At 44.0% G+C, this 18,721-nt stretch overlaps 1 protein-coding gene across 11 annotated transcripts in view; it reads left to right on the forward strand.

The window, feature by feature from the left end:
• LOC142584113 (uncharacterized) overlaps nt 1–18,721 on the forward strand; it is a 162,218-nt gene that overhangs the window by 7,385 nt on the left and 136,112 nt on the right. For 4 of the 11 annotated variants that reach the window (XM_075694279.1, XM_075694291.1, XM_075694281.1 and 1 more), the window contains exon 2: nt 18,428–18,603. The exons of 6 other annotated variants lie outside the window; for them this stretch is intronic. The gene's annotated coding sequence lies outside the window, so the exon portion shown is untranslated. Of the gene's footprint in view, nt 1–3,185; nt 3,229–18,427; nt 18,604–18,721 lie in introns of all 11 variants that reach the window. One more of the 11 variants, XM_075694286.1, reaches the window with a different exon arrangement.

Here is an 18,721-nt window from a genome sequence, read left to right on the forward strand (position 1 = left end):
AGGCCTTAGCAGATGATTGCAAAATGAATAAAAATGTCCTTCAGTTTAAATAACCTTCAGGGCTGAAAGGGTGAAGTTTAATCGCGAATTTATTGAAAGCAGGACCAGTTTGAAGAAAACGTCCATGTTGTGGTTTCCTTTCTTTCGCCATGCGTTATGCGTTTCAGTATAATATGAATGTCAGAATTACGAATTTGGGTCAGATCTCAGTTACGTCGCTACTATTCAAGAATCGCAGTGAGCACCCGCAAAAGCGATGACCTCACTTTACAGTATTCTCATGTTTGAACTGGGAGGACCTGTAACACCTCGCTGTTTGTGTTGAGCCATTAGGTACGTCTAAATTCTGAGTGTACACGCATTAGTATGTTCCCTTGAGCCTTATCATGCGACCAAAGCTTACTCACTTGCTTCAGCTTGCCTTTGTACAAGTTCGATTCTCAGAAATTCGCAAGCAGCTACTACATGCTGGATAACGGTGATGCCGTCTAACAAAGGCGGCAACTATGATTTCTAGATTGTACTCCGATTTCTGAGTGCACAACGCTTAGTACTGTCAGACACATGGTCGACAGATGGCCGCGGTAGACAGCTGCCTTCAAGAAGGCGTTTGCCCAGATGTTGTCCGCGGGGCCGATCTCAATAGCGCAGATTTGTCATCTTGTTCTTTGTTTCCTTTTTGCTTTCCTTCTTCGTATTTTCCAGTTCTATGTTGTTGTACCCTCGAGCAGGCAGCCATTGTACCCCTTCCGGCGGCAGTTGCCAGCCGCCTCCTTGATTTCTGTTTTCTCTCTTACAACTGCTGATATGGTGTCCCACCTAACGCTAGCCAAGCTGTTCAATGACAAAAAAAGAAAGATTAAAAGAATGCGGTGCAAGAGGTGATCTCAAGACCTTAAGAGATCGGAAGACCAAACACAAGTTTTATAACTGTATCGCACTCCGTGTTTTTCTGTACAGGACTACAGAATGTACAGGACTATTCGCGCCATGCATGCATCTCATTAGACCAGATCGCCTTGTTGCAGAATCACCCAAAAATAATCGCGAAAGTTTTATAACAGGTCGTAACAGCTGTAAAGCGATGAAAAATAGTCACCCCCCAAAAATATAAACAAGTATGCGTCTGAGTGCCACCCTATTAAAAAGCATTCTACTGTAGCTACAAACATAAAGAAGTATACACGTAAACAATGTGACTAACAAACGAAGGAATAAATAAAAATATTTAACTCGCTTGGGCGCGTAGTATGAATTCGGACTCGTAACGTGAGCTTCAGGTTGTGCACGGCTTTGCTGTGACCGCGTGAGACCGCTGGGCACTACGTCACACTCTATTGCTCCAAGACGTCGGAGTATCTTGTACCGTCTGAAATAGCCCCGCAGAAGATTTTCACTGAGTCCCTGTCGGCGTAAACTGACAGTGTATTGGCGTTCAAACCCGAATATACCCCCGGACTGGTATTCCTTGCACCGTCAACGAATATTATTATGCCGGATGTCAATTTCTCCTGGTTCTCGAAATGCAGACGAGTGAGCTGTCAGCCGCCTTCCGCACGTCACAGTTATGCGCTGACGTCGAGGTTGCCTTAGTCGCTGCCGTTCGGCAACATGGCGTCAAGCTGCGTTGAACTTTTACTTCCGAAAACCAGCTTGAATGGCGACAACTGCGTTTTTTTTCTGCACTGCTGTTTTTTAGGCAAATGTTACGTAGGAAAGGACAACATACGACATCTTGTGCTCAACGACTACGTACATCGCCGATATTTCGCCGAGGGCCATATTTGAGTGTCCTGTAAGACCGTTCTACTTCAGGTGGTATCCTCCGGTTGTCCGCCCGTAACTCGTCGGGATATTTTGTAGAATAGGTTGACTGACCTATTCTGAATTGATTGACCTATTCTGACTGACCTTTTCTGGTTGACTGCAGAGCCGTTCTTCTGTCGGCGATCAGGACTTCTGGGGCCCCATTTCATTGTAGTGTGTTGTCCAGAAGAATTTCCCAACTTCAGCCGCCCTACATTTGGATAGGGTTTTTGTTTCGGCATAGCGGCTAAGGTAGTCGGCGTAGCCGTGAAGACCTAGTTATTTCCAGTTGTTGATGTCCGAAATGACCCCAAGAAGTCCATCCCGGTCCGCTGGAACGGTCGACAAGGAGGCTGGATTGTCTGTAGCAATCCCGCTGGCCTTGAGCAACCAAACTTTTTTATTATTTTAAACAACAGTATAAGGAACACTCGTTTGCTCTTCAATTCTCATCGCTGCCTTCCTGTCCGTGTTAAGCGGATCGCATTCCCGCTCATTGCGCAGTTCACACATTCTTCTGCAGGCCACAGTTTCGACTGCATGCGTTAGTATTGCTATGATAAACTGATTCCAAATGATTGAAATAGAGAACAGCGCAAGAGGTGAGGACGCAGGAGATGCACATGACAACCACACGCAGCGCAACGTTTGTTGTTGTTCTTGTTGCCTAGTGAAATGGCGCAACCCGCTCTGGGGTATCGGCCACGAATCGGGCGGTGAAGGAGCTGTTAGCATTTTTTTAATAAATTAGGGTAAAAGTATCTTACAAATATGATTTAAAATATCGATTGTTACAGGTATGAATAATCAATTATCTAGATATATTTTAAAGTTATTGAACATCTTAAGTATTTAGAAGAATTCTAACGTGCAATTCATTTTTTGCACGCAGAAAAAAGTAGAGGGCTTCACAAACATTCCTGTGGCGGTAACCCAGTAGGGTAGCCCAAAAGGAAAGAGTTACAGGAAATGTCAAATTAAAGCGAAGCTTTTGGAAGGGTTCTTCTAAAAATATTTTCGGTTGAATAATCAAATGGTGGCACGTCAAAAAGAAGTGTTCCATAGATTAAATCTCAGTGCATAAAGGGCACAAGGGCGATATAGCCAGACCAGACCTTTGGAGGAAAAAGTTCAGCGGGGGGCTCGGCACCGCAGTCTTGTAATCGTTACCCCAGTTTTTCTAGAGGAGCACCATTTGTTCTTCCAAGGAAAAGCTTAGGTGCGGGAAATGAGATGATGCGAATGATGATTGCATGAACTCATTTGTAGTACTATATTTTCTGAAGCGCGCCGCAGTGACGAAAGCTGACGAAGGCAAAATAGGGATTATAGGATCACCGTGTGACGCTACTGCGAGTATATCTGCATATTCTTTTCAGGCTAGACCTTCGTGACCTGGCACCCACACTAAACGAACGAGACGTAAGTGTCTTCGGAGAAGAGAATAGAACGTTTGTAATGAATCTGCCAATTTGGGTGTGCTTAGTGAAGAACAAACAGACAGGTAGTCAGTTAAGAATATGGCTGATGACAGAGATGGTGGTAATTTGGGTAAAGCTAATACAGTTGCCAGTAATTCCGCCTGAAAGAAAGGCGTGAAGTCAGGTAGTCCAACCGAAAAAAGACCAATTTAGATGTGGTCATACAATGGTCACACCTGCCTTTTCTTCACAAACGGCAGCATGAGTTGCTATAACGGTCTTTGTATCAAAGTGTGCAAGGTAGTCTTCCAGAATGCTATGCAGATATTGATAGGGAAAATATTTAGCATTATTTGGAAAATATCATCAAATTCAATTTTAGCACCTGGAACAAAGCAATTCAGTAAGACCATCTCGCACGGGCAAACATTTAATGGGTCCAATAGTTGTTGAGTGAAAACACCTTGAGGGCAACGTGAGCGACACCACTGATAGTTAAAAAATGAGGGCGGGTAAATAAGGAAACATATTGGGATCTCCTTCGTGGTGATGCAAATATAGTTGGAAAAATTTGTAGTGTTAAGATTTGAAATCGTATGAGAAGGACTTGGCAGGTGTGCTTCTAAAAATCTAAAAATCTTCTTTTCTGTTTAATAGTGAAACGGTGGCATAATAAAAATAAATGTTCAAGAGATTAGCTCTCAGTGCATACAGGGCAAATTAGCGACAAATTTAAGAAGCCCAAGACATAAACGTAACGCCTCTCGTCCTGGTAGAATCAAAGGGAGAATTTTGTATGCAGGCCCGCGAGAAAACAAAACGCAGCCAAATTCTATTACAGGGCGAACATACATGCAATAAACCATAATGAGAACATGCCGACGCAGCCCTGGGGCGCTATAACGTAAAACTACTCCAAACTTTTCTGTTCCAATTCTGCAATCAGCCCCCCGCGATCGGTCAAAAACTTTTTGGACCACCCCCACTTCACCTGTCTGTAATGCAACGTCACGAAAACCGCGATAGCTCCCCATCGGATGTGACGTGTACACACTGATTATGCATAATTAGACCGAACAAAGCAAAAATGGTTATTTCTGATTCGACGATTATTTGCTATTAGCCCTCAGCTATTGGTCAAAAGTTTTTGGCTTGCACCCACTTCACCTGCCTCTCACGCGACGTCACAAAACCGCAGCATCTTACTGCGTCAAAGTGACGTGTACGCGTTAAATATGCATTTATATGCTAAAAAAACTGAATTTTCTTCTGAATAGCCGCAGGCTGCCCCGTTCCGAAAGGAATAGAAGATGGCTGCCGCCGGTCGCTCAGACACTGGCTACTCGCGTCTGCCGGAGAGCATGGGTTTATTTGCGTGTAATAAAGCTTTTTGCGTGGCCGTGAAACGTTTTCGAGCACTTTGGGCACGTTTAAGACCTCGTTCTGCCAACTCGTTTGTGCTGAGGATCCGTTTCAGCGTCATTCTTAAGCTTCCGTTGCATGCCGCCGCGACTGTCGATGAGCCACCGCAAGCTAAGCAAGAGAAAGCGGACCAATCGCAGACGCCGGCACCACCCTCTTCATCCGATTCTCGATATTGAGTTCAGTGGCTCAGCCCTATCGAATCCCTCTCCACTTGAGCATGCTCCTCGCCTCTGGTGAGCCAATTAGATAAGACAAGCCGCTCAGTGCAGGCAATGTTATTCGTTTTTCAAGCAAACAAAAGTGACCTCCTATTAACGCGGGGAGCATTTGAATGGTTAGTTCAGACAACCCTCCGGGTGAACGCCCGATGCTGTCGTCGGTGGTTACGCAAATTTGACGTCAGGAGTTTGGAATAAAAATATATTGCAATAGTTTTATGTTATACGGTCCCTGAACAATTCCTGCTGAGTCTACGCAGCATTCCTACTGTGCGTGCTCCCTTTGAGGTAATATGTTCCAGATCGGGACTCCAATTAAGCTTTTCGGTGTATATCATGCCGAATTATTTAAGTGAATTCATCTGTGGGATACCGTCTTGTCGATAACGAACTGAAATTTGAACAGGAACGCTTTCAGGAAAAATGAGGATGGCAGTTTTTCTGGTATTAGGATAGGTTAATTTCATCAAGCCACATTTCTAGGCGGTACATATAAGACTGTACAGTTCCATACAAGGCATGTAAGTCTCCAGATGCAGCAAGAAATGCAATGTCATCGGCGTATAGGTCCACGTGCACATCCTGTTGCAAAGGTACAGCACTCATTAAGATATTAAATAGCAATGGCGATAGGACTGATCCCTGTGGTAGACATCTTGACTGCTGATAATGAAGACAATTCGCGTAAAGACTAGTAAAACTCGCTGCCATTTAAAAATTCATAAGCCCACGCAAAATATTTTAGCAGACGAGCTATCTGAAGCACGCTTATTAGGCTTAGATGTTCTACGCTGTCATGCGCGTTAGTGATATCCAATGTGACTAAAGCTGCATATTTTTTTCTGACATCAAGCTAGTTTAATACGATTTTCTAGGTCGGCATGGGCACACCAAATCGAGCGCGCACGTCTGAAGCCCATCTGGCATGGGCTCAAAATTATGTTCTCCATCAGCCAATGATATATGCGGCCGTGTAAGATTCTTTCGACGAGTTTTGCTGGGTTAGATGTAAGAGATATTGGCCTAGTGTTGTCTATTCATTACCGGCAGATTGTTTTTTAATAATTTTGTAACTTTTGCAAGTCTCCATTGCGGGAGAATCTGTGATATTTTAATAGAATGGTTCACGTTGCTAAGTAATGCTTGTGATCATATCTTAAATAAAGTGTTTATTATTACCGTAGTACTGTCATCGGGCCTTGGCGCTGAAATGGGCAGGTGGCTTAATACATTTTCCAGCTCCGAAATCGTAACTTCTTTGAAATCTTCACCATTAGTAGGCGGTGTAGTGTGATGGGCAAAATCGACTTAAAGCGGCATTGTAGGCCTCTGACAGTATCTTCCAGTAATTTGGCCAATTCGTAGGGTGTTGTAACCACAGAGTCGATGTTTATTTTTGCTGGAAGTACCTTTTTATTTCTTAGAAATCAAAAACGCGCTTTTTATTGTTTGTGGCCTTCGAAACAAATATGAAGCTCTCACAATCAAAGTTGTCTGTGGCATTTGCAACTGTTGTTTTAAATGTTGCTGCCGCGAACTTATAGGCTCTCCAATTGCTAGGGCACTTGTTATGAAGTAGTTTTTGCAACAGTGCTTTTATTATCCTGTAATGGTGTGAACACACTGAGTTCCAGCAAGGTTTAGGAGACCCGCTTTTAGTGGAGTGCGCGGTAGAGTGAGATTTTTTAGGGAATCATTTAAAACAGAAAATAGATTTATGGCTTTTTCTTCTTCATTATCCAATGGCTCATATGATAAAGCCATGTGCAAGACATTTTTGAATCTGCTGAAATTAACAAAAGTACTTGAATGTGTAGTAACTTGAGTCAATGGGCATACGATCTCAAAAAGAATAGGAAGATGGTGAGTGCTTGTGCCCGAGGTTATATCAGACCAAGTGGACATAGACAAATTAGTACTACCGAAAGTGAGATCTACTGCGGAAAGTAACTTACTACAAATAAATGTGGGTGTTCGTGCGTTAATGCATGATAAATTATTTTTAGCAGCCAAATCTCACATACATTTACCGCTCGAAGCAGTCTCGTACCCTCACGAAGTATGGTGGGAGTTAAAGTCTAGAGCAAGAATGATTTATTTTCTGCAGGACGTAATTACTGTATCTAGGACACTAGTATTTAGAATACCTCCGGGGAAATAAGCATTAAAGTGAGTGGGATGTGGCCTGGAATAGATATGTCTATCGCTAGAATATCGCTTTCTAAAGTCACGAGCTTTTAAGTCATTTTAGCCCGGTGCGTAATTTTTGAAGAACTAATGATAGCTAAGCCGCCACCACGAGAGGAACGGTCCAAGCGAAATGTACGGTAACCTTTTACATGAAATGCTTTTGCTGCTGGTAACCAGGTTTCTTGCAATGCAATGATATCAAGTGAGTGTTTTATTTATTTATATTTATTTGTACATACTGCAGCTCCTTTATGGGGCTATTGCAGGAGTGGGCTAGACAAAAACAAGTCTTACAAAAAAACAAGTAAACAATAACATATTAAAGATTGACAAGAAATAAGGCAGATGACACAAATGAAACTCAAAATAACAGCAGCACTGGGAGTCAGTAGAAAAACGAGAATGAGTCAATACACTAACAAGAAAATACATAAAATCAGGTGTGGTTAACTTTTAACAGGAAATCGTTTAATAGCAGTGACCTAATTGTTCCGGGAATTAAGTTCCAGAATTCAATAGTACGTGGGAAGAAGCTGTATTTAAATTTATTAGATTGAGCAAAGTAAGGTTTAATATTAAGGCTATGGTGACTCCTACTTGACGGAGGAATGTCTGAAGGAATATATATGGCATGTGAGACACGATAAGAAAAATTGACGATGCCATGCAAAAACTTCAATGACTCAATGTGACGGCGTATGGATAAAGGGGTTAGGTTCAAAGAAGATAAGACACGGGAGGATGAAAAATAGCGATCATAGCGACGGTATATGAACCTAATAGATTTTTGTTGTATGCTTTCAATGGAGTCAATGTCGCACTTCTTATGAGGGTTCCAGACAGGAGAAGCATAATCTAGGATTGGGCGAATTAAAGTTTTATACATTAGTAACTTAGTTTCCCTTGGGGAATTGTTGAAATTGCACCTCAAATACCCGAGCTTCCGCGGTACTTCAGTGCAAACAAAATTAACGTGTTTTGACCAGGACATGTTAGTGGTAAATATGACGCCAAGATACTTGTATCCTGGGACCCTGTGCAAGGATAAGTCGTTGAAAGTGTAATTGGTCAATGAAGGAGAGGCACTATTAGAAAATGACATTATCACAGTTGTAGTAAAATTTATTTTCATTTGCCAAGTGTTGCACCAGGTAGAGAAGATGACAAATGCGGAATTTAGTTCACGATGATCTTCTGGTGTGTTAATCACTCGACACAAAAAAACAGTCGTCCGCATAAAGGCGTATGTGTGAAGTGACGTTTCGGGGTAAGTCATTAACGTATAGTAGAAATAGTAAAGGACCAAGAACCGACCCTTGGGGTACACCAGATGACACGTCAACGGAAGAAGAATTAGTTGAATTATAACATACGAATTGTGACCGATGAGAAAGGAAACTGGCAATCCAACTAACCAAATGAGAATTTTGCAAGATCATGTTAAGCATTATTAAGAGATTAGAATGCAGTACAGTATCGAAAGCCTTGGAAAAATCTATAAATATAGTGTCGACCTGGGTGCCGATATCAAGGGCGCAGAGGATGTCGTGTGAGAATTCAACTAGTTAGGTTAAGCTGCTGAAACCTTTCCTAAAACCATGCTGAAAGTTAGAGAGCATGTTATTAGATTCCAGAAATGCCACTATATGTTTGTGAATTATGTGCTCCAGCATCTTACATGAATATGATGTTAATGAAATAGGTCTATAATTAGATAAGAGCTGCTTATTACCAGATTTCATTAATGGATGTACTTTGGCCGGCTTTCATGAGGATGGAACAATACCGGTATTGAGGAACTTTTGAAAGATGATGGTTAGGTAGCGAGCGGACCACAATGAACAATGAACGAGGAAAGAATTGGGTATACCATCAGGACCGGTTGATTTTTTAGTGTCTAACTGTAGTATTAGGTTCAGTACACCATGCTCATTAATCATGATATCAGTAATCAGAGTTGTCACTTTAGAAGGGTCAGAGGATGGAACTTCGTGGGTATCTGATGAAAACACAGTTTTCAAGTAGGCATTAAAAGCATCAGCTATTATTAGCGGATCATTAGTAGTTTCATCATTGACAATTATAGATGCCGATGTAGATTGTTGGCAAGACAGAGCGCTAAAATTTGCGAGGATTAGTTTTTAGAAGATTTTCTAACTGTACATTGAAAAAACGATCTTTTGCCGATTTCGTAATTACTCGCAGTTGTTCTTTTGCCCCACGAAACTTCATAGCATTATGAGGGTCTGATAAATGCTTCACGCGCCTGAGGCGTCCAACGCGGCGTGATACGTGAAGGATATCATGTGTCATCCAGGGAACTTTGAGGTTCTTTTTCTTTGTTTTAGTGGAACAAAACGTTGCATGCAGTCACTGACAATAGTTTCAAATTTGTTGACTAGTTCGTTGATGTCACCCATGTGACCAATCGTGTGAAACGCATCGAAAGAAGAAGCAAGAAAATCGGTGATAGCAATATCGTCAGCGCGAGCGAAATGAGGAAATGTGGTGAAAGTCGAAAGCGACGCAAAACCAGGACAGTTAATAGTAACTACCACAGCCTTGTGGTCCGAAATTCCATCAACAATATCACATTCGAAACCGCCTGGTAGATATTTGAAGCGAGAACGACCAAGTCAAGCAACGAGTCACCTCTTCTTGCTTCATTAACAATTTGCTTTAGATCGAAGAACAAGGAAATGTCCAGCAATTCTTGACAGATTGATGTATCCCGACCAGAAAACGTAAATGATGGCCAGTGGATACCTGGAGCGTTCAAATCGCCCATCAAAATAAGATTCGACAGTTTGAATGTTTGTATGTTCAAGTAATCATTAAGGATGCGCAATACATCGACAGATAAACCTGGCGGTCGATAAAGAATGCCGATTACAATGGGCTGTTCATTAGGAAAAATTTTGCACAAGACAGATTCAATTTCTGCTGGCGCCTTCATAACGGAGAACTTAATGTCAGATCGAACGATAAGAGCGACCCCTCCGCCTTTGCTTTCCTGTCCATTCGCTCGTATCGCCACATAGCCTGGGGGAGTGAATTCAGAATCATGGACACCATTGTGAAGCCACGTTTCCGTAATGCCCACAATATGTGGGGAGTGCGAACGCACAAGAGAAAAGAAGTGAGGAAATTTGTTTATAATGCTTCTAGCGTTAATATTCATAATCGAGAGCTTTTCATGCCTGTGCTTAGGACGTCAAACAGAAGGCGTAGTAGAATGTCGCGCTGTGCGTTTGAGGGACCGCCTGTGCTGTTTCTCAAGGTCATTCTTATCCGTGTTCCAGATGTACCGAGATTTATCCATGAGAATGTAATTGAAGCGAACCTTCACCTCACAGCCATTGTTGCGATATACCTGGGACGCTTCCCAAAGTTTTTTTCGGAGTGCATGAATTTTAAAGGAGAAGTCTTCGGTCGCATGGTAGTCAGTGTCTTCAAATTTGCATACGTTCTTTAGCATGGTTATTTTCTCAGAGTAGTCCAAAATTCTCGGAATAGCAGGACATGGACGGTCCTCGCGTAACCTACCAAGCCTATGACAGCGTTCGATTCTTGGACATTGGATCGACAATTTCTCTGAGATGACGTTTGACACCTTGTTTAATAAGTCGTCCCCATCTTCATTTCAGTCTTCTGGGATGCCATACAAGATTGAGTTATTGCGACGAGATCTATTTTCGAGGTCATCATTTTCTTACTCAGTCAAGGAATCAAGTTGAGCACGTAAGATGTCGTACTTTTCCGGTGGTGAAGACTCAAGCTCAGTCACACGAGAATCGAGACGTTCGAAACGCTCGTCGACAGTTTTCTGGAATGACTTTATGTCGGTAATGTCACGAGCTAATCGCTTCTGCGAATCTAACAGTTCAGATAGCATTTTGGCAATCATAGCGTCATTAGCATCAACGGCCGTAGCGTCGGCGTGTGATGTGGAAGCAGCGGCTGCCGCGGTTCTCGTGAAGCTATTCGAAGCCATTTGAATTTTGGGGGAAGGGTGAAGACCAGGATTTTTCTTTGGAGGGCCTGGGTTCACTACCACGTCACCGTTCAACAGAAGGCGACTCAAGCAATACATCATTTGTGAAGAACAGGAAACAACATCATGTGGGCATAGAAACAACAGTAGAAACCTATCGTCGGATCTAATACAATGAGCGCCTTTGCGGTAGCATACCTGCATGAAGAAAAATATTCGGGTGAGCATCTTGCCGGCACTGCTGCCACCTAGCCCACTGAAGAAGGGCGCTGGGGGCAGCGCTTTTATATCCTCGGTAGATGACGTAATAGCAGCGCGGAGACCGCTGATAGCCGGCTGATCCAGCGAGGCGTAGGCAAAGGCGTGCGGGGTGTCGCCAGACACGCCGATGAACGGGCGAGGGCTATCACACAAGGTGATATGACATTTCAGACGCGCATCGTCAGTGCACTGCACGTTAGTGCTCTGCAATGGCCAGTGCACTGCACTGGCAACTGCAGAGCAGAGGCCAGCTGCACACGAAGAAATGTTGCAGCCAAAGGGAGCAGCACAGCACTCAACGGGAACAGCCAGGCAATCGAGAAGCTGCACGAAGAAAAATATTCGGGTGAGCATCTTGTCGGCACTGCTGTCACCTAGCCCACTCTAGGCTACACAGGGGATATAAGTCAATAGCAGCGGAATCAATGAAACGGCAAGTCGACTGTAATACTTTCAGCGTACCTATGTTGTGCTAAGACCGGCCACAGAAACTGCCTTGTCGAGGATGCTGTACTTCAAAAAATATTTTTCAGAAATATTCTCCTGCTGGCATTTTTTAGTCTTCATGTTATGTGTCGTAGTAGATCCCTAAACGACAGGGGATGCGCGACGTTGAAGAGCACGGCAGTCAATCTCCATGTGCGTTTCTCGCGAGCCATAATCTGAGCTCCAATCTGATTCCTTCTCTGCATGATACAGAGTAGAGATCCCGTTGGGTCGAAGTTTAGAGGGGCCTCGGTTGCATGTTTCTGGATCATTCGCATTAAAAGACACTGGAAGTAGAGCGGCGATGGTTGGGTGGGCAACCACGTAAAGGAGTTGAGCCATTTTGGTGGTAACTACTGTATCGCCCAACTGCCACGCTCTCAAATGAGAGTAGCAGTATTGTAAATAAATAAATAAACTATTTGAGCCAATCACTCCAATAGGCAAACAAATAAATTTTCCATTGCCTTGTGCGTTGCCATCTCTAATGCCGAAGCAATGACGTCAGGAAACAATGAGTCAACTGCATGAGATCGTCGACTGACTTCACCGGCACACCCGCGACATCACTCCGCAATTAGAGAACAGGCTTCCCGTCTTGAGCATCTCTTTTGTTCAAATATTTCTAAAATTTTTTTTTCCTGTGCTCTCGCAGAGCAGTTATTATGGTCACCTGAGTGAGAACCACTGAAGAGACAACATCGTTCTTCCTGTGGTGAACAATCTTCTAATTCATGATTTGCTCAACATTTAAGACACCGAGAAATTGATCGGCATCCCTTAATGCTATTCCCGTAGCCCCAACACCTAATACACGAAGGGGTTGAGGAGATAGCGATTTAACCCGGTAAATTAGGGCAACGCCTTGATGTCTGTCTGACGAGTTCTTCCAGCGAAGGTAACAATGACTGAGTCTGTGGGGAACTTCTTTTTCTCAAATAAGCGAAAGCAACGAAATACGGACACGGCTCCGGCAACAGCAAATATGTCAAAAGTTTTGAAGGGGAAAGGCTCGAGTCGACCCCATGAACTAGTCCTTTAACACAAGCTAAGTCAGCAGGAATGAAGGAGTCGCCGGATGTGAGGCAAACGCTGCACATTTGAGAAGGTCTGTGAGACAGGCCTGGTCTGGCAAACAGCAGGGAATGTCACCGCGACCAACCTGCCGTACTTTGGTGATCAGTTGGTAGTGGAGTGTCGCCTTCTGAAGCTCTTGCTGAATGAATTTGGAGTTTTTCATTTGTATTGACTCCCCATTTGACGGTACCAGGGCCACTGGAACATTGGTCAGTCCACTGCGCAAGAGAAGTTCAAACGAATAATGACAAGGTGCAAGAGAAGCCGACCAGGCAGTGATTTCCCGGCCGGGAGAAGAAACAGACATCAGTCTCCTTTGCCTAAGTCAATTACCGCCCGATATCAGGCCTCTCCTCGTCGCTTTATGAGCCGATACAACGGTTCGCAGAGGTGCACAGCGAGGAGCCGTCGAACAACCAGGTAGGCCGAGCGAGGTGCTGCGGAGACTGCTAACGCTATTTTCGAATCTTCGAAGTCTCTTCGAAGCCTCTTCTGCGTCCTCGTCTTTCACTCTGTTCCCCAATTCAATATGTAGAACCAACCAACCAAACAGCCAACCAACTAGCCCACACGTACACTCTATTGGAATCAACTGATTGAAATTAAGCAACTTTACTTTGAAGAGGGTAACTGCCAATCATAAGCTCTCGTTCCTTTATCAGGTTATCAGGGCAGGAAAAGCCGCAGTGTCGCCCGAAGCGTCAGGCATCGATAGGTATTGCAAATTTGTATGCATCTATACGAACTAAGGATAGTAAGTTTATTGGCCGGGTAAACTCTCAAACATTCGCTTACTAAAAGCATAAGCTTGTTTTCACGCACGCACTACCAAACATCATCCCATCTCACTCGATGAGCAGGCTACTCACTGTGAAAACGCTGGCGTGAGGAAGCATCAGCGAGCGAATAGACCTTAGTGCTTCCGCACGCTTCGAATGTGAACTAAGCGGCTAGAATAGTGCGCACACGAAGCTTTTAGCCCTAAGTGCACCTGCACTCTATACTCATTGCAGATCACTTTCAATATAGGCCTCTCGCGGTCGCCGCGCTCAGCCGCGTCATACACAGCCACCCCCAGATAAAAACGCATCCACCCCTCCCTGCAACTGCCTTGAGCGCTGTGGAAGACGACGCGCTTCCTTTCCGCTTTTCTCCCTTGCGCGCGCAGGATCAAGCCAGTATCATCGACTCACCTTCGCACGCCTTTACTCGCACCTACAGCACACGGCCTGCGGCCACGGTGTTGCGGTACTTGGGCTTTATACGTATCATCATGCCGACGATGACGGCAGAAACACGTCTTTACGGTCCCTCTAATTGCTTTAGCAATATTAAATGTTATGGTATGTCCGTTGCGTATAAATACTCCTACTTGCCGTTTCCATGTTACCGTATTTGATCATTTGCCGTAGGTAAAGTCTGCGGTTGCTGAAGAGTACAATGTTGCCTGTGAACCGCACATCATCTGTAATTCTTTCCAATAGAGCAGACTTAACAGTTCTTGAATCAATGCGGTAAATTATATGCAAGAGATTGTCTCCTTTCCTGAACAATTCATTTTAGTGCTTCTTTTCTAGAAAAGTGAAATATACCGAATCTTTATAGATTCTGCGTAGACAGGTATGCTTCATCTGTGCCTTGAATGTGCTAAGGCCCCGTAACTACTTGTATTAGTTTACAAACAACCCCTTGGTTGTCTCAGATTGTCTATCACAGTGTGGAAAGTGCAAGCGCTCGAATCTTACGCAACTTTGAAAAAAATTACGGTATGTATAGATAGATCACTGGCGGCGAGCAGTAAATGAAACTGAAACCAGGTGGCGCTGCTGGTCTTCATTCATTTAAGGTTCCGGTTTGTGTCGGTGGCGGGCGCTCCTTGCGGCCTCGCGCGTGATCCACGGCTCTCCGCTCCTCCGTCTCCGCGTCGCGTGGCTGTACGGCTCACAGCCGTGGCTCTTACTTCCCCGTTTGCGGGGCGCGTTCCTTGGTGGCATTTGTCACTTGTGGCAGACGTTTGGATGGCAAGACGTTTGGATTTTGTGGCGAATGGACGTGCTTTGTGCATGCTTTGACTTGTTTCTGTTCTTAATTTGCTGATTTTTTTTCCTTTAAATAGTAATGGGGTGCTTTTCTTTTCCTTTATTCTTTTTATCTCTCGCGTTTCGGGCGAACGGGTGTGTTTCGTGTACATTTGGTTTTGCAGGATGGTTAGACCGTCCTTTAGCGCCACGTGCTTGTACCCGTGCAGCAGGGTGGGACGTTGAGTGTTTGTAGTCTTTAAATGGTAGCTTGGAAGTCGCAAGAACAAAAGCTATTAGTGGTTTTACTGTGCGCGTTTCGGTAGAAAAATGAGAGCGTGGCCGAGTGGTTGAGCGCGTGCGAGAGCATGTCATACCTTCGGTGTCCGCGGCATTGATTGCTTTTGAAACAGTGGTGAGAGTTGCTTTGCGGCATTTTGAGGATTTGGATCCTATGCGTATCGGTTTTTCCTAAAAGGCACGTGCTCAGCATTGATATAGTACTATAGTATTTGCATCAGTAGTAGCATTAATATAGTATTTACAAAAAGGCATGCAATACATCGCAAAAAAGCCGGGAAAGCAGGCAATGCGCGGGGGGTCCCTCAAGGCAGATGAGGAGACAGATGAGAATGGAGAGAGCATCGAATCAACCGGCACACAATGTGGTGTCGATACTAGGCTGCAGAAAATGGAAGCTTTCCAGGAAGGGCTTGTCAAACAGGTGCAAGAGCTCAAAAATGAGCTAAACAGGGAGCGTGACTTGAAGCAACCGAGGAAAAGTTGAAAAGGGTCGCCATTGAGAACGAGAATTTGCGTGACAATGGAACGCAGAGCCCCGATGCGATAGGAGAGGGAGTGTCAGCAAAGTACGTGGAATGCGTGCAGAGTGATGAAGAGTTAGCTAGGAAGAGCGGCACCTAACTTGAGGCCGCCACGCGGAAAAAGCAGGAGCCCAAGGAACAATGCTCCTGGTCGAGTCCGAATGAGGCGGAAAAGAACGAAGGGAAGCAGGGAGAGGTAGGAGAAAGTGAAAGGGTGATTATCGCCGCTGACTCAAACTTGACTGAGTGCTCAAAAGCAATTGTGGAGAGGGGAAAAGGCGATAAAAGAGTGGCGGTAGGGACATTTCCAGCGCGGACACTGGGTTCTGTCATGGGGCGAGCAATAGAAAAGCTCGCGGAAAATGCCGACGTGCGCAGCCTTGTCATAGTAGCAGGTGGGCTAAATGACGTCCTAAACAAGAAAGGGACAGGACTCTGCTGCGTTACAGATCTGACCGCCACCTTGGTCAGGCGCTCCGCAACTACGGGAGACCGAGGGCCATTGGTTGATCGAATTAGCCCGCAAGAGTATGTGCAAATCAGCTTGGACCTTTTCTTCACTCTCACCAAGGTCGGCGCACATGGTGCTCGGTGGAGGGCGCGCAAAAGAAAGTCTTGATGCTACATTTGGAGTTCGCTTCTTTGAACAATGTACAACGAACTCTAACTAGGCAGTGCGCGGCATTGTTTGAATGACAGTGTGCAAAAATGCATCGGTCTGATCGCGAAAAACACACAGAACATTGTGTAATCTCTCTCAGGAAGAAATACATACGACTTACACTGTAAAAAATATTTCCTAAAAACAAGCTAAAATTTCTGTATCGCTCTGTTCTATATTTTTTTTATTTTTCTATTAGGTTTTTTGTTCTTTTAATTTAAGATAAGTTATGTGTTTAGGAACATTCATGACTTTTGTGTAACTGAAAAAGCTTGTTTCTCTGTTAAATTATTCGGTTATATAAGTCTTATTTTCTCTTTTACTAACAGAAAACGTTTGCGTAAAAACCATTTTTCCTAAACTCCATTGTGAGCCACCGCAAAAGTTCTGTTTTGCGTAGAGATTTTTGTTATTTCACAATTGTCTATCGTGATGAATAGAGGGTGAACTATGAATGTTGCTGAAGCCAACCTTCTGGCAAGGTCACTTCTCTTCGTGAGGGCAGTTGCCGCTATGACGAAGAGAACTTTTCAAAACGTTGAATGCAGTCCATTTCCCTGCTTCAACCAATGTTTATCACATCTGGCCTCCATATGGCTGTCAACTTCGCCCCCATGCGAACTTAGTATAGTGCGTCACAGAAACGTTAAATATACATGTATTCACTAAATATGCACTTGTCTCAAAACGAAAATTAGGCCCTGTGGTAAAAACTGAATGATTTAACTCTAGCGCATAAAGACAAACATCACTCGTAGCACACACACGTTCGTGTGTGCCTCCGTTCATTTGACTTAACTGATATTATTTGCGCAGCTCCTAAATACGATCAGCAAGTTTACTCTCAGTCACCGTAAGAAAGAATTTGTAACTGAGAACACTGCAGAAGGAAACAAATTTTTGTTTCATTTTACACCAAAAGTACCTTTGACAGACAAATATGAAGACAGGATTATTATTAGAACTGCTTGTGCGCGCTAGGTTCAGAAAACAAGCAACATAAGCTTTGTTCTGGTTGTTAAAACAGCTAAAAAGTAAATCAACCAGGCTACTGATAAGTTGCCGCTGGGAATGAATTACACGCGTACGTAAAGATGGAAGAACAGAAAACTACATCGCCTTGCAAAGCAATGTCAATGAAGCATATAAATTCGCAGAGCTTTGCCTTTAATAGGTATTGATAGCCAATTTACTCAACTCTCCCGACCATTTCAGTAAAATGTTCTTGAATTAGTGACCGCCTATGTTCATGCACAATTTAGCGACACACAGTAGCATCAAGCTGAGTTCTGCAGTGTGTTTTTTCAGTGCCTAGATAGTGTGAAGTGCCCATTGAAGATATATGCATATTTTAAGATAATACGTTCAAATGCTTTGATTTTATGTAGGCGGAATCTGTTGTGGAAACTCAGATATTGATCTAAGTGCGCTGACGCGGATTGGCAAAATTACGAAGCTGTTCTCACCTGAAAGTTGCTTATTCTAGGCTGTTTATTCTACTTTCATTTTAACGCTAGCTTTCTTTCTACAAACCAAGGAACTAGATAGTTCGTGGTGCCACACGTGAGAAAACGCAGGGGGCAGCTCTAACACTGTGAAAAATTATGATACAAACACAAGGTAGGCAACAGTTGGTTTTGTATGGAAACAGAGTGTTTCTAAAGCAAGGAACTTTTGCTTTAATGATGATGAATAAGCCCCATGAAAACAAGCGAGAAAAAGCGAAATTACTACTTTGCAGAGAACCAGCTTACATATCAAACCATAATAGCGCTAAGGGTACTCAAGGTGGCCTCAGATTTAGGTTGGCGAAGTCGTTTTGCGTTAAAACTCAATGTTAAGTACACCTGATTAAGAAGACAGCTGCAAGGCCGTGCAGCTTGCTTGAGCGCTGGATCGTGGCTTCTCCCTCAGGGTCTCATGCTGTCATTGATCTGAAAAACAGCAATCGTCTTTTTTTTCTAGATATGGCAGCAGAATCACTTTGCCGAGCTCAGTGAGATATTCTAGCACAATATTTCAACAACGAAGCTGTATGTGGCGCAGGTCCGGGGTTTCGTGACGCCTGTGTGCGGAAACTGTCATCATGCGCGCCGTTCTTGGTGAAAGTGCAGAAATGGTCCAAGCTCAGTGGCACGTACCCCTGTGGGCTGGGGGACCTGAAAGGCGCAATTGAACTACCCTTGTCCCACCTGGGGCAGAAAGAGGTCGCAGGCACAAGGGTAAGAACACTTGTTTTTAAAAAAATGCCTTGCGCAATTTCTTCAAAAAGGACTGTTAAAATATTCTCGGCAGCAATCCCGAGAATGCGCTCAGGATCCTGCTCGCGCGTTCGTCGTT

This window comes from Dermacentor variabilis, chromosome 6 (assembly GCF_050947875.1).
Source record: "Dermacentor variabilis isolate Ectoservices chromosome 6, ASM5094787v1, whole genome shotgun sequence".
Lineage (NCBI taxonomy): Eukaryota > Metazoa > Arthropoda > Arachnida > Ixodida > Ixodidae > Dermacentor > Dermacentor variabilis.